Source organism: Melanotaenia boesemani, chromosome 20 (assembly GCF_017639745.1).
Source record: "Melanotaenia boesemani isolate fMelBoe1 chromosome 20, fMelBoe1.pri, whole genome shotgun sequence".
In the NCBI taxonomy this organism is placed as follows: domain Eukaryota; kingdom Metazoa; phylum Chordata; class Actinopteri; order Atheriniformes; family Melanotaeniidae; genus Melanotaenia; species Melanotaenia boesemani.
The window spans coordinates 2,376,079-2,401,435 of NC_055701.1; positions in this window are offsets into that span (position 1 = coordinate 2,376,079).

The following is a 25,357-nucleotide window of genomic DNA, read 5'->3' on the forward strand; positions in this document are numbered from 1 at the left end:
TTACTAACTAAAAGGTAAAAAGTCAGCAGGATGGATTTAAAGCTGTGAAGCTGCTTCCTTCTAAACACAGAAGGAACAATATGTGATGAATATCAGCATCAGGTGAACAGACAGAAAGCAGGATGAGAATCTCACAGCTTCTAGATGGTGAGGAGAGAGAAATATTCACAATATGCACAATAACTTCCATCCATGCACCTTCACTGCTTCATTATCCACATTTCTGGATATAAATTCTCTAAACTTTCATTCGTAGCTTGACTGTTTAGCTTCACCTCTGCACCTGCAGCCTCCGCTACCGGGAGTTAAGGGTTAACATCTGGTTTCCGGGTGTAGCGTCAGGTCTGTAGATGTAACTATAAACATGTGTGGTATCCACAGAAAGTCCAGAATCTCAGCTACCAGCTCAGTAAAACCATTTCTATCACCAACAAACACAGTTAAGACAACAATAATTAAAAGACCAGGTACACAAAGTCCGAAAAACATGTAAACACAGATGATGTTTCCCCGTGTCCACCCCACGGCATGAACACGAACAAACGGCTCCTCTACTGAAAGCTCACATCTCACAGATTCCACAGCTGGAAGTTTCATCTTAATATGACCAAGATTCACCGAACCAGAGGCAGAAGAAGACCCGATTTATGCTTCATGTTTGTAAAAGTCAGAAAGCATGTCTTACCTTTGCTGTCTTGCATAAATTAAAAAAAATAATAAAAAAAAAGTTTCCCGTCCAAAAATTACGATGTTCTGTCCATCTGCATGTATTTTGACAAGGAGAAACGTCGGTTTGTTTTTTCTTCTTCCTGTTCCAGACAGAAAACATGTCTTTATTTTAATGAACCCGCTCTCTCCCGATCACGTCAGACACACCGCTGCAGCAGGGAAGAGAGACATGGACGCCATGTTTCTGTCATCAAAGCCAGCGGCCAGAAAAAAAAACAAAAAACGCGCGATTAAAAAAATTAACGGCATTAATTAAGCTTTGCGTTAATTAAGCGTTGTGTTAATTAAGCGTTGTGTTAATTAAGCGTTGCGTTAACACGCGATTAATGCGTTAACGTGCCCAGCACTAATATATATATAAACATGAGATCTCTCCATCCAGTAAAAGTCAGTCTGATCTTGACTCTTGTTGTTTCTCCAGCTCTTTCTTTTCCTCTCTTTCTGTGATAATGTCTTCCTGCCTTTCTTTGCTGAATCAGCATGGTGCGCCGTGTTTATATCCACTTGCTAGCGTTTGACGTGGTGTGTAAAGCGAAACTCAGCCTAAACGTCACGCGGCATCCCAGAAGAAAAAGATGTTTCTCAGAACGATGCTGAACAGCGGCGACTCCAGAAATGTAGATAAAAGTCGTCACTGCAATCAGACGAGTCGCGTTTTAGGGTCGGAAAGTTGCGTAATGGATCTTTAAGGACATTTTTGGGCCATTAACTCCTGTATAGAAAATTTGAAATTATTTTAAGAATTGTTTTAGGTTTTTGAGTCTTTTTGTGCAGGCATGATGAGTCTCATCTTCCTCTGAGCCCTTTGACACACGACACCAAAAATTTGCAACAAAACACTTTTTATTTTGAAATTAGTAATTTTCATCCTACCAATATATTTTACTTATTTACTTGCTTTTATTGACTTGCAGTCATGTATTTATTTTTATATGATATATTTTTATTAATTAATTGTTGCTCATTTATTTCACATTTTATTGTAATTTATTTTATTCTAGTCTTTGTTTTTGTTTCTTTTTGCCCTTTTATTTATTATTTGTTTTGCTATAACTGTAAATAAATTCAGGCGTTAGGGGGTTCAGGACATTTTTGGCCCCTGGGTTGTATTTAAACAAGCTACCTCCTGCTCTGGGAACCACCTGCAGAGCCCACTTCATCATGTACCAACAACTTCTGACTGTGAAGTTAAACTAAACGTTGCATCTGGTGGTTCTGCTACGCATACCGGGAATGTTCTTCAGGATCTAGACCTTCGTGTTTTTTTGTAATCAGTCAGGAGGCGTCCTGAGTTTCATCTGCTGAAAGTCCAGGACAGATATATCTGGGTCCAGTCTAGTATAAAAATATTATAAAAAAGTCTAACCGATGACGCAGCAGTGTGCAACAGCTCTCTGTAAACTGTGATTTTAAGGAACCCCGGGTGTATCATCACTCGGCTGCAGGAAAATACGCTTGCTTCTCTGACTCCTGACCAATCAGAGCGCAGCACCTGGAACTTTATTACCTCTTCATCTTCGTGTTGCAGACAGAGTGTCAGAGTCTGGAACGCGGCTGATAAAACCCTGAAGAGGAGTTAACACAAAGAACAATGACGAGGAACAGAACTGTTGTTGTCATGGAAGTTTAATTCCTGTCGTCTCATAAAACCTGTCTTTGTGTTCCACTTCCTGTCCCTGTAAAACCCATCGGACCTGCAGAAACAAACTGAACAGATCTAATTTGGATGAATTTTTCTGCTTTGTGAACACAGTTTATCACGTCTGATTACTTGTGCACTGACATTTAGCACCGTTATCTGTGTGAACATTTAGTATATTTCATAAAAGATTTGTAGATCTGAGAGCTGAAAGTGTGCTCGTCCTATTGTGAGTGGATGTTGAGGTCATTGAATAGCTGGATGTCCTCCAGATGTGATTGCTTCTTGCTGCAGGGAGATGTTGTGCTGGCACATCTTCACTCATTATGTTGTTTCATTCAGCATGAGGGACATGTAATCCAGTTTGTCACAGCAGATAGCATCATCCACATCACAGAGAACACAGTGAGCATCCACAGAGCTGCAGGGTCACGTCTCCTGTTGCAGATCAGGACCTACATGTTGAGATTTCTGATGTCCCGGTTTGTTGGGACCAGGTGCAGAACAGATGAGTTTTCATCTTCTACATTTCTGCTTTGAGTCTAGTGAATTTGTTCTTGTTCAGAGGATCATTGCTCTGTTGGAAGCTTGATTTCTGGTCTGTACGACCCGTGTCAGAGCTTCGGCCACATTGTAAATCAGATCTGTTTCCAGTGAGGGTTGGACTCCTCCAAGGCTGCCCTTTATCCCCGATTCCGTTCAGAACTTTTATGGACAGAATTTCTAGGATCAGCTGAGGATCCGGTTTGGTGGCCTCAGGATTGGGTCTCTGCGTTTTGCAGATGATGTGGTTCTGTTGGGCCATGATCTCCAACTAGCACTGGAGCGATTGAATGTGTGAGGCGGTTGGGATGAGGATCAGCTTCTCCAAGTCTGAAGCGAAGGATGACGCAGGAGATGTGCAGGAGGATCGGTGCAGAGTCTGCAGTGATTCTGCATCGGTCTGTTGTGGTGATGAAGGAGCTGAGCTGACAGGAAAAGCTCTCGATTCGACCCTCGCCCATGGTCACCAGCTGTGAGATTGCAAATACAAGCCGGCCGAAATGGGTTTCCTCCTCAGGGTGGCCGGACTCTCCCTTAGAGATAGGGTGAGGAACCCGGTCATCCAGGACGCTGGACCTCCACATCCAGAGGAGGTGGCTCAGGCATCTGGTTGGGAGCCTCCTGATCTCCATGGTGAGGTGTTCTGGGCGCATCCCACCGGGAGGACCTGCTGGAGGGACGTCTTTCATCTGTCCTGGGAATGCCTGAGAACCCCCACAGAGGAGCTGGAGGAAGTGGGTGGGAAAGTCTGGGCAATGCCAACGACGTGACTCTGGATGAGCAGAAGGAAATAAATGGATGGAGTTCATTTGAGTTAGTCTTGTTTTGTTACCAGTTATTTAGAGTAAAGCTTGTTTACTTTGACCTCTTTTATGGGCCTATTTTCTGGATTTTTGTATATCCGGAATTTGATTATTTTGGGGTTTAAACAAAGCCCCCCCCTTTTTTTATTACTTTAACCTGTTTCTGACTGTCATTTCACTGCTCGGTCCATTACTACGAGAATACATTAAAAATAACATAAATATAGATAAATAAATAGACAAATAAATAGACAAATGATTAATATATACATAAATAAAAGGTACGCCTCAGTAAACATCATCTTACGTCGGTCAGGTGAGATCAGGTTTGTGCTGATCAGATTATCTAAAACATTTTTGAGGAACATTTTTCATCATTTACCTGCAGCTTAAAAAATTCCTGACTGCACCATATGATTCGAGAAGCAGAGACGTGTTCCCAAAAGACACATAAACCCCTAAACACCACCCCTACTGTACACTGATAAATAATTCATGACGTCTCTCTTCTCAGAGATCTGAGCGCTGCATTGATTCCTCCGAGTCTTGATGGAGACGAACGCCGTTGAAGCTGCTTCTGGTTTCAGCTGCACGATGGAAGCAATTAGATACGGGCCGGTTAACAGGATGGATCAACAACATACACATTAATTAGCTTTTCTTTTTCAGGCTATAAACAAAAACACATGATATCTGGACGTTTCCTGGAAACTAAACTGATTCTTTTGTCTTAAAGATTATGTTAACAATCTGAAGGTGAGGATAAAACTTCATCTGTTTCAGTTTATGTTTCACATTTCTGAGATAATATAACAAACTGGCGTCATTAAAGTCAGACTTTTGGCAGTTTTGTCTTTGGTTAAACAAAAAAAAATCATCACCTTATTGTTGTTATCCCTCAGTTTTCCGGAGCAGATCAGAAACTGATTGTTGGGACATGATTTCTGTTCCGACCTTTCAGAAAATTCAGTTTACATTTAAATCAGATAATGTCAGAAACTACAGGCCTGAAATGTGGAGTTCCTCAGGGTTCTCTTTTGGGCCCACTGCTGTTTCCACTATATTTGTGAAGTAAAACTGGGGAGAATACCTGGAGAGAAGGAAATGATCATCCACGTATTATGTCGGACTGGAAGGAAACATTCAGACTGAAGTGCTTGTTTCACACGGACCATTAAGAGCAGCACACAACTTCCTGCATCAGCTGGGCAGCAGACCTGCTGAATGAGGTGAAGCAACAGAGTCTGGCTTTTCTTTTCTTTTATCTTTTTTAGTAGGATTCCCATTAGCCATCACCCCATTATAGGAGCAATGGCTATTCTTCCTGGAAAACAAGCAAAAACAACAACCATGAATAATATGAGGTGATCCCATCGAAAAATAAAACAATAAACCACCAATTTACCACAACATACACTACATTAGGTAAAAACCATTACAAATTTTTCCAAAACACCTAAAACATGTCGTTAAAAAAAAAACTAACAAAACAAGCAACAAAAATCAAGAAGTCAGAAGTTATACATTTACCTTTTAAAAACATCCCTCTTAATTTATAAATGTAAAACTACTTTTGTTAACCGGTGATAACAGCTGAGATGGAAGCCTGTTCCAGCCCAGCACAGCTCTGTACATCATGTTCTCCTCAATGCACTGGTTCTCAGCAAAGGTAAAATGATTCTGTTGTTCACTGCCTGCCTTGTCTTGTATTATGTCTACTATGAGCTGGAACTAGAAGGCTTAAAACAGAATCAGAATGTTTGTCAACCCTTCTCCTATCATTAACCACGACTGGCTGCATTTCTGGATCATTCTCCTTTATGGAGAACTGAAGTGCAAGGCCACAAAATCTTTTTTGAGTTAATTTGAGTTTAGTCATTTCTTTATATGATGTGTAAGACCAGACAATAGTCCAGATGTGTGAGGAGCAGAGACTGAATTGTCATTTTAATGATTATGACTAGCACTTCTTCTGATAATCTCATCTTGTTTCCAATATGAGATGTCCATGAGAGTATTTAATCAATAGTAACTCCAACAGTAACAGTGGTAACGCTAACAGTTTAGTCTTTTTAACCTTTTCAATAACAATATGATTTAGGGAGAGAGATCATTCACGATCTGACCTTAGGGCCTTAGGTTCTCAAACTTTTTCTACCGTGCCCCCCCATATATATATATATATATATATATATATTATTATTATTATTATTATTATTATAAAAAAATCTAACAGATGCCGCAGCAGGAGGAAATCTGCTTTACAAACTGTATGAGGTGCAGACGGAAAGGCAGCCCCTGAAGCCCCGGCACCACCAGGATGTGCATCCTGACGCGCTCATGGGACCAGACTGCAGGCTGCCGGCCACGTTCAGGAGTAATTAATGATCCGTTTGTATATACAGCTGTTTATATATGAACAATGTGTGGGCATTAATCACAAAGGCTCTTAATGTTCAAAGACTCAGGGTCTTTAAAATGTCTGAAATGACTAAAAACAAAAAAAAAACAGCTCCCTTTGGGTACCTGTAACTCAGGCATTCCTTTATGTAGAGACTTCTTTAAAAGTTTAAAAAGGCAAAAGATAAAACTTTTACATTTTGACATATTTTACAGTTTGATACAATCAAAGTTTTATGAAAAATCAGAAATTGTCCCAAAATCCTCCGCACATGACATCACGCATTCAAAATCTGGCCCTCAAAATGATTCTGAAACAAACTCCTCTCAAACACACACACAGTTTTTCCTGTACATGTGTAAAGTATATATCCAGTCATTTTTAAGCACTCTGACGTTTACATATTGTCACAGGTTAACTTATGATTATCTAATTTATGTTTAATTAGTCCAGTGGACCCTAGTAAATTCAGATGGGAACGTTTCAGGGAGAACGGTCGACGTGGGTCTGGACACACACTTTTCTTTTAAAGCCCCAACTTCCAGACAGAATAAAAATTATTTGCATTATTTTTTTTTTCAAAATATTTAAAAATCTGAAAATTCCCATGATTGCAGCGGGATGGAAGCTCTTCCTCGCTGCCTCGCCGATCTCTGAGGAGCTTCAGCAGCTGAGATGCTGATGCAGCTGCAGGCTTCAGTTATCAGGATGGCATTTAAATCAAATTCATGTCTGTAGAGATCAGCGTCAGTGTGTTTAGATAATGATATTCTTATAAAACACGTGTTACTGCCAGCTGTCAGCGTGGCCTTGCACTCAGTTATGGATGTCAACTTTGATTTAAAAAGCTGTGATTTAAGCAGCCAGCTGCAGTTTGTCCTTTCGGCTCCTTGACAACAGCGTCGTATTAATAACCTCTCTCTCAGATAAAGACTAAATAATTCAATTTTCACTTGTGATGCTGTCAAAGTCGACAGCGGAAGGATCATGAAGACCTCGTCCTGCCTGCAGACAACAGCAGTGATGTGTTCACTGGCCGTTTTAAAGCCTTGAGGAGATGTTTTAATAGGTCTTGATGATGACAAGGATGACTTATTCAGTCATATATGAGCATATATTATCTTTTCACTTGGCAGTAGTCTGTTGAGGAGTCACAGCTTCAGCCCCTCTGCTGATGATCGCAGAACTTTTAATGATGCCAACATTTTCTGTTTTATCATCACATCACTTTTCTAATTTGATCTGAAACATGATCTAGCTGAACTGTGAATAAACACAACCTCTTTCACCACAGTGTTCAGATGACCTGCCATCGCCATGGAAACAGCAGAAGTCCCAGCATCTGATCTGAATGAACCTAGTTTAATAACCGCTTGGTTTCTTTACCACTCTGGAAGTTGTTAACTAGCTGGTTTAATTTCTTTTAGTTTCATTTTGTGTTCAGTTTTATAAACTGTCTCCTTAGCTCAGAGTAAAATATAGACTGAATACTGTTTGTAAAAGAGAAGGATTGCATTAGATTAACAAAGGACAGGAGGTACTGAATATATGCAGAAGATGAGCCACCAAAAAGACAAATATCCCTTCCTGTTTGGTAGAAACGAATACAGGCGATAACCTGAACATGCACTTGTTTTATAACATAAGAAAAAGCCCTGGAAATAATGTCTTTGAGACTTTTTATGTGGAGCTAAATAGCAAAGCTGTTTCCTTCGGTTGTTTGTTAAAAAACTTTAAATATGGCTGGGTGCATGTAAACATGCCTACTGACCACACTAAACTACCGTTCCTGGACTAAAACTGATTGGATGCACAGGGTGTGGCCTATTAGGAAGCTCTCTGAGCCTCTCTTGTGGGCTCTGGGACCTCAGGTTTCGAACCACTCCAACAGAGGGATAAAAATGGGAGGGTTAAAAAAAAAAAGTAAACAATTTTTTTTAAGAATCTTGGGGAAACCGGCTCTTGTAGTGAGGAGATGAAGGGAAGCCCCCTGCAGTGTAAGGGCTGGGATATACTTGCTGTGTATGCAGCCGTGCATGTCAGCGTTCTGCACCGTCTGTATACCTGCTGCAGCGCGACGCAGCTAAAACATGATACTGGAGGTCACCACTCCTTGCACAAACATAGCGATCCTATCAGTTACTTCTTTTGGCAAGTCTCTTCATCAACCCCCAAAATGGTTCAAAAGTTTTGCCAGCTGTTAAGGCACAGGTAGTAGCAAACAGGTCCGAGAAGCAGTCTTCAGAACTATCCACCTTTGTGTTTACCTCTGACATCATGTTTATGCTCTAATGTTCAAGTCAGAAATGCAACTGAAGCACGTGACTCGGTACCTTGCATCAATGCAAGCGGCCTACATGCCGAACAAACTCTAGGAACACATGGCAGCCAGATGTGTACGCAGACGCGTTGCTAACAACAAGTTTATCCCAACCCTGAGGATGAGACGATCAAAGCACTTAAATAATAACAAATAACTCAGTGGAAAATCTAAAAAAGGTTGCTGTCGTGATCTTTGTTTATGTTGTTGGTTTTTGGTATTAGTGATTGGTGATAATAGTTCTGTTTCCTGTTCATTAGTTTATCTGGTTAATTTGTTCATTCGCTTCACCTGCTTCTCATTAGTTTCCTGTGTTTATATAAACCCCTCGGTTTATGCATTTATAGTTATCATGTTTTGTAGTGTTCATGCCATATTTTGTAGTCTTTTGTTTTCATATCAAGTTCAGGCCACGTCCTCTAGTTTAGTTTTTGTTAATTAAAACCTTGTTCCTGCACCCGTCTGCCTCCCTCCTCGTAAGCCACCGTTGTGGTCCACACCCTGACAGATGATGGTCGTCTTCAACAGCCACACTTTCAGTTTCACTGATCCCAGAGGACGGAAACTTTTCTCCGTAAACATGCAGTTAAAGGCAGCGTTTTATGTCGTAGTCGTTTTATTGTTCAGCACTTTGGGTTGCAGTAAGCGTGCTATATAAATAAACTTGAACTTGAACGCATCACTTCTTGTTTACTTGCTGTTGGTGAACCAGCAGGTGAACGCTCGCTTCACCTTCTATCCAGCAGATTCTGCAACGCTCCATCATCACAGTATGTCAAGGAAGCGTGAACCAGGGGGCTGCAGCCCAAAAGCAAACAGAGTTTTACTCCCTCAAACTTTAAATTGGGCGTGAAAAGGCCGACTTGCAGACATCATCAAGCCTGAGCGGATTTCACTGTCCGTCTCATTTACTGCTGTTTTCTGCTTGTTAAAGTGGCCATCTGTGATAATGTGGAGTTTGACAGCCAGCAGAGCTTCACTCATCTGTCGGGGTTTTATTCAACCCAGGATTAAGAAACATGTCCGACGCTGGTTCACATTACAGATTAAAACATCTGACATCAGCTGTTTGGATTGTTGTAGAAACTCAGAGCTCAGTTTGCTGCCTTTTCACCTAAAACAAAGTTTTATCAGCAGGAATAAACCACTCCGATTGTCTTATCACACCTTTATTTCTGGTCTGATTACTATAAAGAGCACATCTCCCAGTTCACATCAAACCAAGTCTGAACAATCACTGTGAGCTGCATCTGACGCCAACCGGTGCAGAACTCTGAGAGTGGCTTCCAGCCCTCCTCAGGGTCCATTTTAAGGTTATTTTACTGATTTTCAAAACACATAAGCCAGAGGACCTGAGGTTGGCGGACACTGCTGAAGTTTTTAAAACCAGGCTCCAGGGGTGGTTCTAGGACAGGGGTCCAGGGTGGGCCAGTGCCACGTTGACAGCAGGCCTGGACCCTCTTTGGTCCCCCTACTGAAGGAAGAGCCGGAGGCATTCATTTTTCTGTGATAACTTTACCTGACGTAAGACGAAGTGTGGGTAAGTTTTCCAGTCAGACACATTAAAGAGATGCACCACCGGCTTTAACTGTGGTTCATAGATTCGTGTAACAGTGTTAACTTAAAAAATTAGAGCTGTCAACATTAACGTGTTAATGCAAAGAGATTCTGTGGAATAACACATTTATTTTGTTTAACGCATCAACGTGTAAGCAATAAAATAATTACTCATGCTGTTAAATTCTGAACTTGGCTTCATCTTGGTGAGAGGAGCTCATACTGTGGCACAAAACAACAAAATGCACAATAATTGTGTTTTTGGTGTTTTGTTATAGTGGTGAACCAAATGCACCAAAAACCACTTTAGGTGTGTGTGTGTGTGTGTGTGTGTTGTTCATCCATCCAGACCAAATCTGGGAGACACAAGCTTGCATGGTTACATGCAGTGATTGCATGGAGACATCCATCCATCCACCAGTGATCACTGATAAGACCCTTCACCCCTTCAGCTCTGTGTTTGCGGTCATTTCCTATTTTGAAGTTGTTGTTGAATGGTGGATGTTGGTGGATGTTGTTGGATGTTGGCAGCCATGAAGCCATCGTCTCGATGGCTGATTCTATAGTTTTAAATTATAACTAGTCTGAACACGGATGCTCATTGACAGCAGTTTTCTACCTTCAGTTTACAGCAGCTACGAAATAAGAAGACCAGAAATAATAAGAAGAATCTCTGATGGAGCTACTTAACCTGAAATAACAAACTCTTCTTGTTAATTAGAGTTGGTGTTTTGACCCAGTTGCTGTTCTGCCCCGAGTGAAATATGAGTACTTAACTGAAGAACTGTGTCTAAACACATGCCCACAAACTAACGAACGAACAGGCTGCAGATAGAATTCATGTTATAAACTCAACTGAACTTTGAAAAGAGTTGAAGCTACGACAAATTTCCACCAATTAAAAGTCTTAATGAGGACGTGAAGCAGCTCAGCAACTAAGATGATTTCTCTTTTCTGAAGAGTTGCTGTTTAGTCAGCCTGTAAAACTCGAGTGACGCTGTTTTAATGAGCGCCGCTGCTGTTGCATGCCTGTGAGCTTCCTAATTGGCTGGATGAGCTGGCGTACGCACCTGTCAGGTGTCAGAGGTCACAGCTGGAAGAGATGAGCCGAATGAAGCTCCACCTCGGCTGGATGTGTCGACAGCGGCAGGTCAGTGACGACGACCTGCATGCTGACCCGTCCAGTAAGGCGGAGATAATGAATGAATGTGAAGCTGGAGCAGGAGCCCTGAAGGTGGGAGTCCACGTCAAAGCTGCATCTCTGCAAACTGTAACTGCAGCTTCTTCTGTCTGCAGCATGAAGAGCTGCAGTGGTGGAGCAAATCCTTTACAGTGAAGAAGATGTCTCAGCTACAGAAGGTTCTGTTTTCTTATCTCCAGCTGCTCCGGTAGCTAAACCTGAAGTAACCTGGAGGTTTGTAACATCTCCTGTTATCTCTTCTCTGTATCGATAAAGTGACTTTAATGTCCTTGCTGATGATCTGTTTGCATGGAAACCACTGAAATCATGCTAAAGATATCTTTAACATTAAAACTGGCTTCAGATTCTTTGTCTGTTTATCTTTACTCTCATTATAAATTAAAAATACATCTGATGGAAATTTAATGACAATGGTTTAATCTACACACTCCAAACATGGAGAAATGAGACACATTTACACATTTAATCGTTCTTTTTAATTGTTTCTGGTTTTTGTTGGACTTCACTACCAATTCTATTTTAACTTTAAATGCACGATTTCTACTGCAGCCAAGAACTTGTTGTGTCATCAAAAGGTTGAACTAAAGGTGATTTTGTGGGATTTTCTCTTCCTCTTCTGACAAGAAGGTTTTGAAAAGATCTCAACAGCATAATTTCATTGTTCTGGTCTCTGAACTTCTTAAGTTTATCAGCTGTGAAATCTAAAAATTATGTTTGGAAAAAATTTAAATAACATGCAAGTAAGACAAAGAGGAATGCAGCCACTGAAATCAACACTGTTTGTGGTTAAATTGGGGAATGATAATCTGGTGTTTTTACTAGTTTATGAAACAGATGACCTAATCAGAAACTGAAACAGCCTCAGAGCTGAACTCATAATCAGCTTTTCAGAGCTCACTGGGCCTCTTATGTTTCCACATAATAGACTTCAAGACGAGAAACGAGATACTTTCCTGACATGAAACGGGTCCTGATTAAAACCGTTTCCTAATCATTTTTAAGAAAGTGAAAAACAGTCAACATGCAAATAAAATGAAGCAGACTGATGAACCAAGAATTTGTGTATGAGCCAAACCTCTGAAGGTTCCTCCTGGATGAAAATGCAGTGAAAGGGAAATTTCCCAGTATTCAGATCATCAGAAGGCCCGTCAGCCGCTCTCATGCTGAGCAGCTCTCTCCAGCTCCACTGATGCCGGTCTTTGAAGCCACCACATGGGGCAAACGGTTCCAAAAGTCTTCCATTATTTCAATCAGAGGAGCCTTCAAAGAGCGCCCCTCCTGTCCCCCAGAGCACTGCCCTCCATAGGTGAGCCCCACAAGCCAAGTAGTAAATGTGTTCATTTGTAGGCGGCCCTCATTTTATCAACGTTTTCAAGGCTGCCTGATGGATGCTAAACGCAGCTCAGTCAGCGGGGAGAGTCGCTTAACCAAAGGCCATCTGCCAGCACCAAAACTGGCTTCATGCTTTTTCAGCCACACTTTGGATGAGAAACATCGAACAAATGAGTCTTACATATGATTGTCTGTTTGTGGAGGAGAAAACACTGTTGGTGGTTAGACACACAATGTACCTGACTCACCGTGTATCTCTACTACGTGTCACAAGTCATTTTCAGATTTCACTATTTTAGCCTTCAAACTCTTCAGAAGTCAACACAGGAGACGTTTGTGTTTTGATGTTTTTGTTTGTTTTTGTTTTTTTTGTTGTTGTTTTGTTTTTTTGTGTTTTTTGTTTGTTTTTTTTTAGATGAAGGTTAAACATCAGCCTGATGGAGTCACAGCATGGGGGCCTAGTTCGGTCACCAGGGGCCGTTTCTGGAAAGGGGGTTCAGCTACAAGTCTAAAAAGAAACTCTGGCTTAATTTACTCTGAGCTGACTACATTTTTGGTTCCAGATCAGCTGCTGTGAGTTGGTTAAATCAACTCTGAGTGTCTTTATCCAGAGCTGGAGCCGCAGTAAAACCATCATCTATGGAACACTGATACCTGGATTCACCATGGCAACCGCTGAATAAAAGCTACTTATTTTATTGGTGCAAGAGGTTCTCATTGAAGCATTGAGGCAATATGAAGAGTTATTTAGGAAAGAAGGGACGACTGCTGCTGTGCTGAGGAGAGAGATGCATCATGGGAGAAAACTGCTGCCTGAGTGAATGTGGAGGATGGAGTCCACTGGTCCACTGAATATTTACCCTCATTAAATCTGCAGCATGTGGGTTAAAATACTGGTGAATTAAACAAAATCTTTGTTTCATGTAGGTTCAATCCCACTGGGCAAACACACACAGATGAAAGTGAAAATGAATTATAAATACATCCTTTAGAAAGGTAATGTACTATTTGTTTTTGTCTTTTTTGTCAGAGCCCAACAGTAGACCATCACACATTTATGGAATTCTGATTTCAGAAATGTGGGAGGACTTTCCTCATTACTCGACACACCATTGTCTTTCTAAGATGTTCTGTTACCAACATTATTAAAAAGTGTGTCATGGTGGATGTGTATGACCAGAGAATCTGACTGACTGTGAAACAGCACCATTTCATGAGACGTTTGTTAAGGTTCTGAAGCATCTTCTCCCTACTGAGATCATTGTGCATTAATTCAGCTTCAAAATCTCTGGAATCATGTTGCTATGACAACCCATCTCTGACGGCTGTTTCAGGTGAAGGAAACAGGTAGAAATTTAGCATTTCTTTAAGGTAAACCTGACAATGAGGAGGTTCCATTCATGTTGACAGACTTAGGTTAAGACTTATTTTGCTTTCTAGAACAGAAAAAGACATAATTTTCCTCGACTCAGGGTTAAGATACTCAGAGTTTCAGCATAGCCTGCTTTCTGGAACAGGACCCTGCTACAAAGTAAAAAAGATAAAAAACAAGCAGAAGTCATTCATTCCTGCTGATTTGCTTCATAACTGAACCAATCAACTGCTTCGGACGTTATTCAGTTGCTTCAAAAATCAGGGGCCACATGAATAAACCCAGCTTCAGCTCAGTTTGAAACATTCAGGTGTCAGAGGACCATCTCTTAGTTCCTCCATCTGTCACCAGTGTTTGTCCTGGTCTGCATGTGGGTCCTACCTTGACTCTTGCTGTCTCACTACTTGACACCTTCATTTGATTTAGATTAACACCCTCTGTGAGATGTGTTATACTCCTGGCTGCCTGTGGGGGCGCTAGTTATTAATGAATAATATGAACAAACCATCTGTTAGGTCCAATCTGCTGAGAGATCAGCTGACCAAACAAGTTCAGGTTATCAGATACGCTTTTTTTCATCGCGCTTCCTGCTAAATGGCACATTTCTGAACACATTCCTGCCTTGACATCTATCCATCTGTCATGGTGGGGACTATGGACTAGGCTTGAGGTGTGTTTGATGAGAACCAGATAAACTTTTGCGATGGGATGTAAAATGACAGGGTGAGAGCACACTTTTTATTGCCAAGGAGAACAAAAGCAGGACAATTTCCCAATAACAAAATTTACAAATATATTAAATAAAAATGCACCCCCCCCCCCCCCGAACCCCCCCCAAAAAAAGAACAAGAGAAAAAAAAAATTAATCAGCCTAAAAGTCCAATAAACACTAAACGGACTAAAAAGTAATCAAACTATTAAGGAAGAAAAACAGCACCATCCGGAGGGAGGTGTAATTAAAGGGGGAGTAAGGCGGATCCTCCTAAGGCAGGGTGTTTGCCAGTCACCTCGTAACGCTTGTAGTCCCAGCTGCCCGTGGTCCCCAGTGCATGTCCCTTCTGTCTTCAGCTTGGACTGCTTCTGCTCTGCTCCCTTGCCTTTATATACCAATGTGTCTCCTATCCAGGGCAGGTGTGCTAAGTGCATTAAGGTGTCTGACCAATTTACATGCACAAAAAAACCCACAGCAACTAGAAACAATTAAAAAAAACAAAAAAACAAGCAGCACACAAAAGTAAATACGACATTACTCGTGCTGGACCACACATCCATCTCCGATACCTACTTATTCCAGTACGGAGTCACGGGGAACTGGAGCCTATCCCAGAGGCTACTAGGCAAGCGGCAATCTATCGCAGGGCCAGCACTGGAGGACAAACAACCACGTAGATTCGCTCCCAGAGAGAATTTAGAACCACCAAATAACCTAAGAAGCATGCTTTTGGACTTTTGGAGGAAGTCGGAGTACCTGGAAAGAACCAACACATGCATGGGGAGTGCATGCAAACTCCACACAGAAAGGACTCAGCCAGGTTTCAAACCAGTAGTCTTGCTGAGAGGTGACAGAGTATCCGTCATTAAACTGATGAAATGGGCTTCAGAGCTGACTGAGCCTCTTATCTTTCTTAGTGATAGACTTTTTCCTTTATACGAGAAATATATTTTCCTGACATGAAACGGATCCTAATTAAAACCGTTTCCTAATAATTGTGCACAAAGTGAAAAACAGTCAACATGCAACAAATAAAATGAAGCAGACTGATGAACAAAGGGAGTTTGTGTATGAGCCAAACCTCTGAAGGTTCCTCCTGGATGAAAATGCAGTGAAAGGGAAATTTCCCAGTATTCAGATCATCAGAAGGCCCGTCAGCCGCTCTCATGCTGAGCAGCTCTCTCCAGCTCCACTGATGCCGGTCTTTGAAGCCACCACATGGGGCAAACGGTTCCAAAAGTCTTCCATTATTTCAATCAGAGGAGCCTTCAAAGAGCGCCCCTCCTGTTCCCCAGAGCACTGCCCTCCATAGGTGAGCTACACAAGCCAAGTAGTAAATGTGTGCATTTGTAGGCGGCCCTCATTTTATCAACATTTTCAAGGCTGCCTGATGGATGCTGAACGCAGCTCAGTCAGCGGGGAGAGTCGCCTAACCAAAGGCCGTCTGCCAGCACCAAAACTGGCTTCATTTCATTTAACACACGTACCTGACGCATCATCTCTAATACATGTCAGAAATAACTTTCAGATTTCAATATTTTAGCCTTTAAACACTTTATAAGTTAACAGAGGAGACATTTTTGGCTTTGATTGATTTTTTTTTTTAAATGAAAGTTAATCACCAGCTTGGTCCGGTCTTTGCTCACAGCATGGGCAACTGTAAGGTTTTATAATAGAGGAGTTCAGTTAAAAAACCAACAGAAAAACTAGGGTTCTGTGGGCATGGCTAAAGGATCATTTAAAATAAAACCAGACTGACTTCTGCAAAAGAAACCACCAGTAAAAATTTAAACTGAAAAAAAATCATTTTAAAAAGTAGATTAAAACAAATATCCTGCATTATTACACCATCTAACTTCCTGGATTCAGTGAAGAAGTAGCACCTGGTGTCTCCACCTGGATTTAACTAAGAAAATACATTGGAGCCTTCTATAGGATGATTCCTGCAGGGTGACCATCTTTCAGCTTCAACAAGTTATTTCACCTCAACTGATGCGATGAGCAGCTTCTCATTTCTTAAACAACCATGAGGAAAGGGGTCGTGGAGAAGATGTTAGTCTGTTCCAGAAGGGTCAGATCATCAAGCAGAGAAAACATCTCAGGAGAAGCAGAAACTACTGGAACTGGGTTAAAACTGTCCAACCATCATTAAAACTGGAAGGATGGTGGGAACCATCGTCTTCCAGGAAGAAATGTGGTCATCCTGAATGATGGTGGTTGTTGATCACTTCAACGTTTGGTGGAACCAGATGGAAGAAAAACAGCAGTAGAACTCAGGACCATGTTTAATAGTAAAAGTTAGAATATTTCCACATGAACAATGTGAAGGAACTCAAGGGACTGAACAGCTGTGGAGCCAGAAGAAAACCACTAACCAGTGAGGCTAACTGGAGAAAAAGGCTTCAGGTTGCTAGGGAGCATAAAGACTGGACTCTGGAGCCATGGAAGAAGGTCATGTGGTCTGATGAGTCCAGATCTACCCTGGTCCAGAGTGATGGAGAATCAGGGTAAGAAGAGAGGAGGATGAAGGGATGCAGCATCATGTCTAGTGCTACTGTACAAGCCTGTGGGGGCAGTCTATGACCTGGGGTTGCTGCAGTTGGTTAGGTCTAGGTTCAGGTCTAGGTTTAGGTCTAGGTTCAGGTCTAGGTTCAGGTCTAGGTTCAGCAACATTATGTGTACAAAGAAGGAGGTCAGCTGGTACCTGAATATCCTGAATAAGCAGGTTATTCCATCTTCCCTGATGGCTCAGTGCAGGATTCATGGGGCTCAGACTGTGAAAGAGTGGTTCAGGGAACAGGAGACATCATGTTCACACATGGATCACCCACCACAGTCCAGACCTGAACCCCATGGAGGATCTCTGGGATGTGCTGGAGAAGGCTTTGTGCGGTGGTTGGAAAATGAATGCATGGATGGATGGAAATAAATCCTGTGAGACTGCAAAAGCTTATTGAGACGATGCCGCAGAGAAGCTGCTGGAATCAGAAATAATGCGGTCCAACCCATTATTAGTGTGTGACCTTTTCTTTTGGTGGCGACTTTGTATTGGACCATTATATACGTGGTTAAAAGTTATGTTAAATGTAGGAAAAATGTAGGAAAAATATGCTAAATGTGAGAAAAGTGAGATAAATAATGAAAATGTCTCAGCTACAACTTTTATACTGAATTTTTACACTTGGCTCCCCATGTGGATACATCTGCTTTACAGCCAGATGGGAAGACTTACAATATTTAAATGTTCATAACCATAAATTGTTTTTAAAAGTGATGTGGGATTGGGTCTAAAAGGCAGGTTGTTGAATGATGTTTCTGCAAATGAAGATCCTAAACATGCATATGAGGCATTCTTGTCAATTTTAATCTCACTATATAAGAATCATTGTCCTTTAATAATCTCTCAAAAGCAGATCAACAAGCCATGGATGACAACAACCACAGAGGATGCATGCAAAGAGAAAAATAACTTTATTTATAAGATAGAGGACAAAAGATGCTGAAAAAAAGTACAAGTTATATAAAAATAAATTGGTAAATGAGAACAACAAAGGAAAAATATCACTACAGCAAAACAGGAACAACACACAGGAAACATGGAGAGTTATAAATGGTATAATTAAAAAGGGTTTTAAAAAATAAGAATATTCCAGAATAATTTATAAATGATAACAAATATTGTGTGTGATAAATAAAACAATATATATAATATATAATGTAAAAAATAGCAAATTAATACATTTTTTTTTTAAATAATTTAGCAAAAGAAATTCCTGAGCCAAGAATTAATAATGAAATAGAAAAACATATTACTAAAAATTCCTCTCCCATGTTTACTGGTGCTGGAAGCAATGGAGAAATACTCAATATGGAATAAAATAAGAATAAGAATAAAAAGTCCAACGACTGACTTGATATTGACGTGGTATTCATTGAATATATAATTCGTTCACATACATTCTGTTACCAGCCTTTTACAACTAGCATTTTAGCTAAAGTTATTCCCATTTATAAAAATGGAGAGAGATATCAGTTTACCAATTATTAACCAAAATCACTACTTCCACAGTTCTCAAAAATCCTAGAAAAATTATTTGCTTATAGACTTAATAAATATATTGAGAAACATAATTTTGTAGATGATAGCCAGTTCAATGGCAGCGATGGAACTTGTAGAAGGGATATTTACCACAATCGATAATAAGGTGCTTGTGTTTTTATAGATTTAAAAAAGGCATTGATACAGTTGATCATAGTTTATTAATGAATAAAACTAGAATAAACTAGAGAGATTTGGTATTAGAGGGTTTGAGAAGTTACCTGGATGACAGATATCAATATGTGCAATAAATAATGTTAAACCAATCGATTGAATTAATGTGGGGTTCCTCAATGGCAAGTGCTAGGCCCTAAATTATTTCTATTATATATCAATGACATTTGCAGTGTTTCTGTTTGCTGATGACACCTCTCTCTACTGCTGCAGTATATATATACTAAAAAAACTGGTTTGACTTAAAAAAATCACTGTTGAATGTAAATGAAACAAAGTTTATCCATTTTGGCTCCAGAAAATTAAACACTTGGTTACAATCAGGGTTAATGGAATTACTTTATAAAACAAAGGATGTCCTGAACAAGAAGTCATTGGTCTCTGCTGCTTCCATATGAGACTTATTGTCTTATTTGGAGTAATGCAAATAAAACCAACTCTTCCTTTTTTAAGTTATAAAAAGAGCTATACGAATTACAAATGAGTCTAACTTCATGGAACCAACTAACACTTTGTTAGTTTAAATATCCTTAAATTTGATGATTTAGTTGGATTTAACCCGTTAAGACCCGACCCATGGAAAAATGGTGAGAAAAGTCCAATTTTTTAAATATGAGGTCCTTTAACAAAATGTAACAAAAAAAAAAAAAACATTTCTGGGGGGGATATCTACCTTTTATTACCATGTTATACATAAAAAATATTATAATATGGTTTTCTGAGCAAAGTGTATACTATAAATTGAAGCAAAATGTCTCAGAAAATGTGTGTGACAAATATATCACATCGGGCTCTTATGGGTTAAAATGGCACAAATAATGTATGATGTTAAATCATAATTTACTTTACCACAGTACTCAGAAGCTGGAGTCAGAGTGATATAATAATAATAATAATTATAATAATAATAATAATATAATTATATTATTATATATTATATATATATATATTATATATAATATTATAATATTATAATATTATATAATATGAATGTGAATAATGAATAAATAAGAACAAATAGAAGCAGAGCTGTGCTTCTGTTAGAGGTGTTAACTTATAAAAAGGTGGAGTTCTCAATCCTCATTTAAAAACATGTTTAAAACTAAAGTAGTAAAAAAAATGTATGAATCAAGCATGAAGAAGAGGAACTACTGCAACGTTTGGTGTGTTGGTCTGGATTATTATTGTGGAACTTTATTTTTTGTCTGTTCTTCTCTCAGGTGGAAGTTTTGTTTTGCTTTTTGCTTCCAGGTCCTTCCCGTGAAGGACCCGAGCTGCTCGCTGAAGGTGTTTGTGTAAAATGGCTCGGCATGATAAGCATGTGCTGCAGTCAATACCTTTGATTAGCTTTATCTCATTTTCTTGTTTTTGTGTTTTTTAAAAACATTTTATTGCTAATCAGTAAACAATATGTAAACCTGCAGGTTTTAGATATTGTTTAGATACCTGCAGGACAGCGGCCTGCGATGACCGGGGTTCGACACCCGCGCAGCCAAAGGAAAAACAAGGAAAACTAAAAGGATTAACGAAGAAAAACAAGAACAAAAAAGACTTTTATAATGAAATATTGTGATGATCTGTAGTTGTCAGAACCGCCCCGTCTGAGGGTTTTGGTTAAGTTCTTGTGGATCTCTGTTCTTAGCTCCAGTCTTGTGTAAAGTCTTCTGTGTTTCCTGTTTTGTTTAGTAGAGTCTATTCTCTTGTTTATTCTGTTTTAATTGTCTTTGCTCACCTGTTCTTTGGTTCCTTGTCACACCTGCTTCTCATCTGTAGTCAGTCCCTCAGTATTTAACCTCCAGCTTTTCCTTGTCCGTTTGCTGAGTTGCTCCCTTTAAATGAATACCTGGTATGAATAATAATAATAATAATAATAATAACTTTATTTGTACAGCACTTTTCGAAACAAAGTTACAAAGTGCTTCACAGCAGTTAAGAACACATACACAAAGGTAAAACAATAAAACATGAATTCAAAAGAGACAATAAAATTATTAAAAACAAATTCACAATAAGAAAGCCATTCTATAAAAGTAAGGTGCGCAGGCACCGACCCGGGACATAGGGGGAGAGCATGTCACAAATATAGGTGGGGGCTACACCATGGAGGGCTTTAAAAGTAATTAATAAGATTTTAAAATCAATTCTAAAATTGACCGGTAACCAGGGTAGGGAAGCTAAGATAGGGGTGATGTGTTCATGTTTTTTAGTGCCTGTTAAAAGTCTTGCTGCAGAGTTTTGGACCAGCTGGAGACGACTGAGCAACTTCAGACCTAAACCTGCGTATAGTGCATTGCAATAGTCCAACCGGGAAGAAATTAGTGCGTGTATCACCTTTTCCAGGTCAGACTGGGAAATAAAATGTTTGATCTTGGCTATGTTACGAATCTGATAAAAACAAGATTGGACAACCTTTGTAATCTGAGGGCTAAAATCAAATTGTGAATCTAAAATAACCCCCAGGTTACGGGCAGATGGTTTTACCAGATTGGATAAACTATCAAGAGAAGAGAGATTTTGAGTGACTTGAGGTGGACCGAATAGAATTATTTCTGTTTTTGATTCATAGAGTTCTAAAAAATTTTGGGACATCCAGACCTTTATGTCAGAAAGACAGTTAAAAATGGGAGTGAATGATTCAGGGTCGTTCATAGCCAGCGGGACGTATAGTTGTGTGTCGTCTGCATATAGGTGGAAATTTATATTGTGGTTTTGAATGATTTGACCTATGGAAAGCATGTAAATGGAAAATAAAATAGGTCCAAGGATGGAACCTTGTGGAACACCGTATGATAGGGGGGCCGAGGAAGATGAAAACTCTCCAAGTACTACAGAGAATGACCGGGATGAAAGGTAAGAGGAAAACCAAGATAATGCAGAGTCAGTAATGCCAATAAAATTTCTGAGACGCTTTAACAGAGTGGCGTGGTCAACTGTATCGAATGCTGAACTTAAATCAAGTAAAATTAAAATTGAACATAGACCAGTATCAGCGGCTAAGAGCAGGTCATTGGTGACTTTTATAAGGGCAGTTTCGGTACTGTGGTGTGAGCGAAAGCCGGTTTGAAACTTTTCAAACATGTTGTTATTTTTCATGTGCTCAGTCAGCTGGGTGGCAACAGTCTTTTCTAAAAGCTTGGCTAACAAAGGCAGATTTGATATAGGTCTGAAATTGTTCAGGTCCTGAGGATTAGGTGAGGGTTTCTTTAGAATCGGTCGAACTACAGCACTCTTGAGACCAGGGGGGACACAACCAGACGACAATGAACTGTTAATAATAGAGAGGATGTGGGGACCCACGGTGTCGAAGATGCCCCTCAAAAATCTAGTGGGCAGAATATCTAATTTGCAGGTAGTAGGATTTGCATGCTGAATAAGATCCTTTAAGTTGGATAAAGAAATTTGTTGTTGTTTATTCCTAATGTTGGCAATTTTATTAACAAAATGAATGAGAAACTGCTCACATTTTGCAGCAGAAGCATCGATAGGAGGGGTAGGAGGGCAAGTAACTAAGTTTATTGTTTTAAATAATATTCTAGAGTTGTTGCTGTTTGAGATTAACTCTGAGAAATACAATTTGCGTGCTTCTTCCACTGCCAATTGGTAGGCAAGCATATGGTGTCTAAGGTTTTCTAAAGATACCACAAGTTTATCTTTTTTCCATTTGCGTTCTGCTTTTCTGCATTGTTGTTTTAACTGCCTCGTATGATGATTAAGCCAGGGTAGGAAATTCCTTTTGATAGGTTTTGTTTTATACGGGGCAATAATATCTAGAATTTCCTGGCATGTATTATTGAAATTGTCCAGGAGTTCAATTACTGATGACACATTTGTTTGCAAATTGCTAATCGGTGCAGCCAGAAACATGGTGCTAAAACTGTTTGTTGACTTGGGTTTGAAACTGCGAGTACAGCTGCTTGATGTAAGCTTTTGTATGGTAGAATGCAAATTAGTTTTGAATGAGACACCCTTATGGTCAGAAACACAGAAATCCAAGAGGTTTACATTATCAATGTCAACTCCGAGGGAGAGGACAAGGTCAAGAGTATGTCCTCTGTTATGGGTTGGATTTTTTACATGTTGGACTAAGTTAAAAGAATCTATAAGACTAATAAAATCAGTGGTAAAACTAGAAGAACTGGGACAACACACATGTATGTTAAAATCACCAACAATGATCACCCTATCATATTTGGCAATAGTGCACACAAGAAAATCTGAGAATTCTTCAATGAATTCATTGGTGGCTTTAGGTGGCCTATAGATAACTGCACAGAATGTAGGTTGTGGGCCACAGAGAAGAAAGACCAGGGATTCAAATGAAGAAAACGTATCATTAGGGAGGGCGGAGCATTTGTAATCAGATTTATAGATCACCGCAATTCCACCTCCACGACCAGACAATCTTGGGTGATTAAAGCTAGAGTACTCAGGTGGACAGGCTTCAGTTAAGGGGATAGTACAGCCAGGTGTAAGCCACGACTCAGTAATAAATAAAAAATCAATATTATTTGACATGATGAACTCTTGGCAGAGAAAGGACTTATTAGGGACCTCACATTGAGAAGACAAAAATTAGTTGTGCGTGGGGTAAGAAAAGGAGTAGTAATTTTAACCTGAATTAGGTTTTTTCTAAGGCAAAAAGGAACAAATGATTTTGATTTTGACCCAATGGCACCATGGATTCTCTCCCGTACAACTGTTCCAATGGGAAATACCTGCAGTGGCCAGCAGGGGGCGACCTCAGCGGCGGTGGAATGTGCAGTCATCGGAGAAGAAGAGGCTGAGGTCACAGTGGGGGTATTTGATGTAAATGTAAACAGTCATGCACGTGTGCAAGTTTGCACCGCGTGTTGCATATTAGCCGCAAGTATGCGGCAACCCGACCTGTTCGGATGAAGGCCATCTCCACAAAACAGTGAGGCACGGTTCCAAAATAAATTAAAATTGTCAATAAAACTAACATTATGGGAACTGAAGATTGAGTGGAGCCAAGTATTAAGTCCAAGTATTCTGCTAAACCGGCCTGCGCCGAGGGACAACGTGGGAATGGGGCCTGAAATGAAGACACTCAGTCTTACAGAGTCGAGGAAAGTGAGAAGCTCAATGAAGTGTTTTTTAGTGATTTCCGAATGCTCGTGTGCTGTATCATTAGTCCCCACGTGAATTATGAGCCTGTGGACTGTGACAGGAGCTGACTGCAGGATGACCGGGAGTTTCCTTAAAATATCGGAGACTGAAGCACCAGGAAAACAGTGCGTAACTGCATTGAAAAATCGGATGTGTTTTATGATTGAATCTCCAACTATCACCGTAGTAGGAGAGAAGAGTGGCCTTGGTGGGGATGAATGTAGGATGTCCTGGGGCTGTGAAGAGATTTCAACTGGATCGTAGTTTCTCATGTCGGAGACAGGCTGTGGGACAACAGACTCGAGCCCCGCGCATTGCGTTGCCAGAGGTGATGTGGAAGAAGGAAAAACACCCCCGGAGCGCCGGAGCACAGCCTCTTTGAGGAGCCTACGTCGGCGGGAGGCCGAAGTCATAGGCCGGGATGTGGAACGCTGAGGGATCCGGTGGTGTCGGGTGTGTTCGGACACTGGGCCAGAAGATGGACGAGTCTCCGGCTCCACCAGAACAGGAGCAGCATCAGCCGGACCATCACACAGCAAAGCAGCACAATCTGGGGTACTCCTCCGGAGCGCAGGGAAGTCAAGAGAGGACTCCAGGTCTGGAGGGACCTGTGCCGTTCTGCTAGTACGAAGGGGCGCCGGGGAGTCGATAGCCAGGGCCGCGTATCTGTTCGATAGGCTCAGGGGCGGCGATCGGGACGTATTTTCTGATATCCTCGTTGGCCCGCGGACAAATACCTCTTCATCTGATATCAACCCTGGCCTGGGAGTTGAACAGAAAGAGGGCCGTGGGCAGGTGGATGGATCCCACGGAGCAGTGTCCTGAAGAGCAGCGCTGAGTGAGGCAAGACGCTTGGATTGTCCACAAGCCACGTCCATAAGTTTGTGGAGGAGTACTTCTTTTTTCTTCAGCTCAGCTTTGAGACGCCGATTGTCCTCCTCAAGGTCAGTAATAATACCAGCAGCTTTTTTAAGAAGTTCTGTATCATTGGTACTGTTATTTGTAGCATTTACTTTGCATGATGTGCTGAGACCAAGTGACACGTCTGAGCTGGGTGACGCCATCTTGTGATGAACAGAATCTGGTCCTCTGGTGCACAGTATCCGCATCACAGGGAAATAATATTTGTACTACGGAAATCATACTGATTTTTAAAGAGACACGAACCTCCAGATGTTCACTGATGTTTAAATCCAACATCACCGTGGCTGCAGGATGCAGTTTCTCTCAGGTTCACTGGGCCAGGCGATCATTTAGGTGACCAAACAGGACCTAAGTCATCTTCTTTTGTACCACCCAGACCAGGCTCTGGTACCACCCGGATCAGCACTTATTGCATCAACAAAGA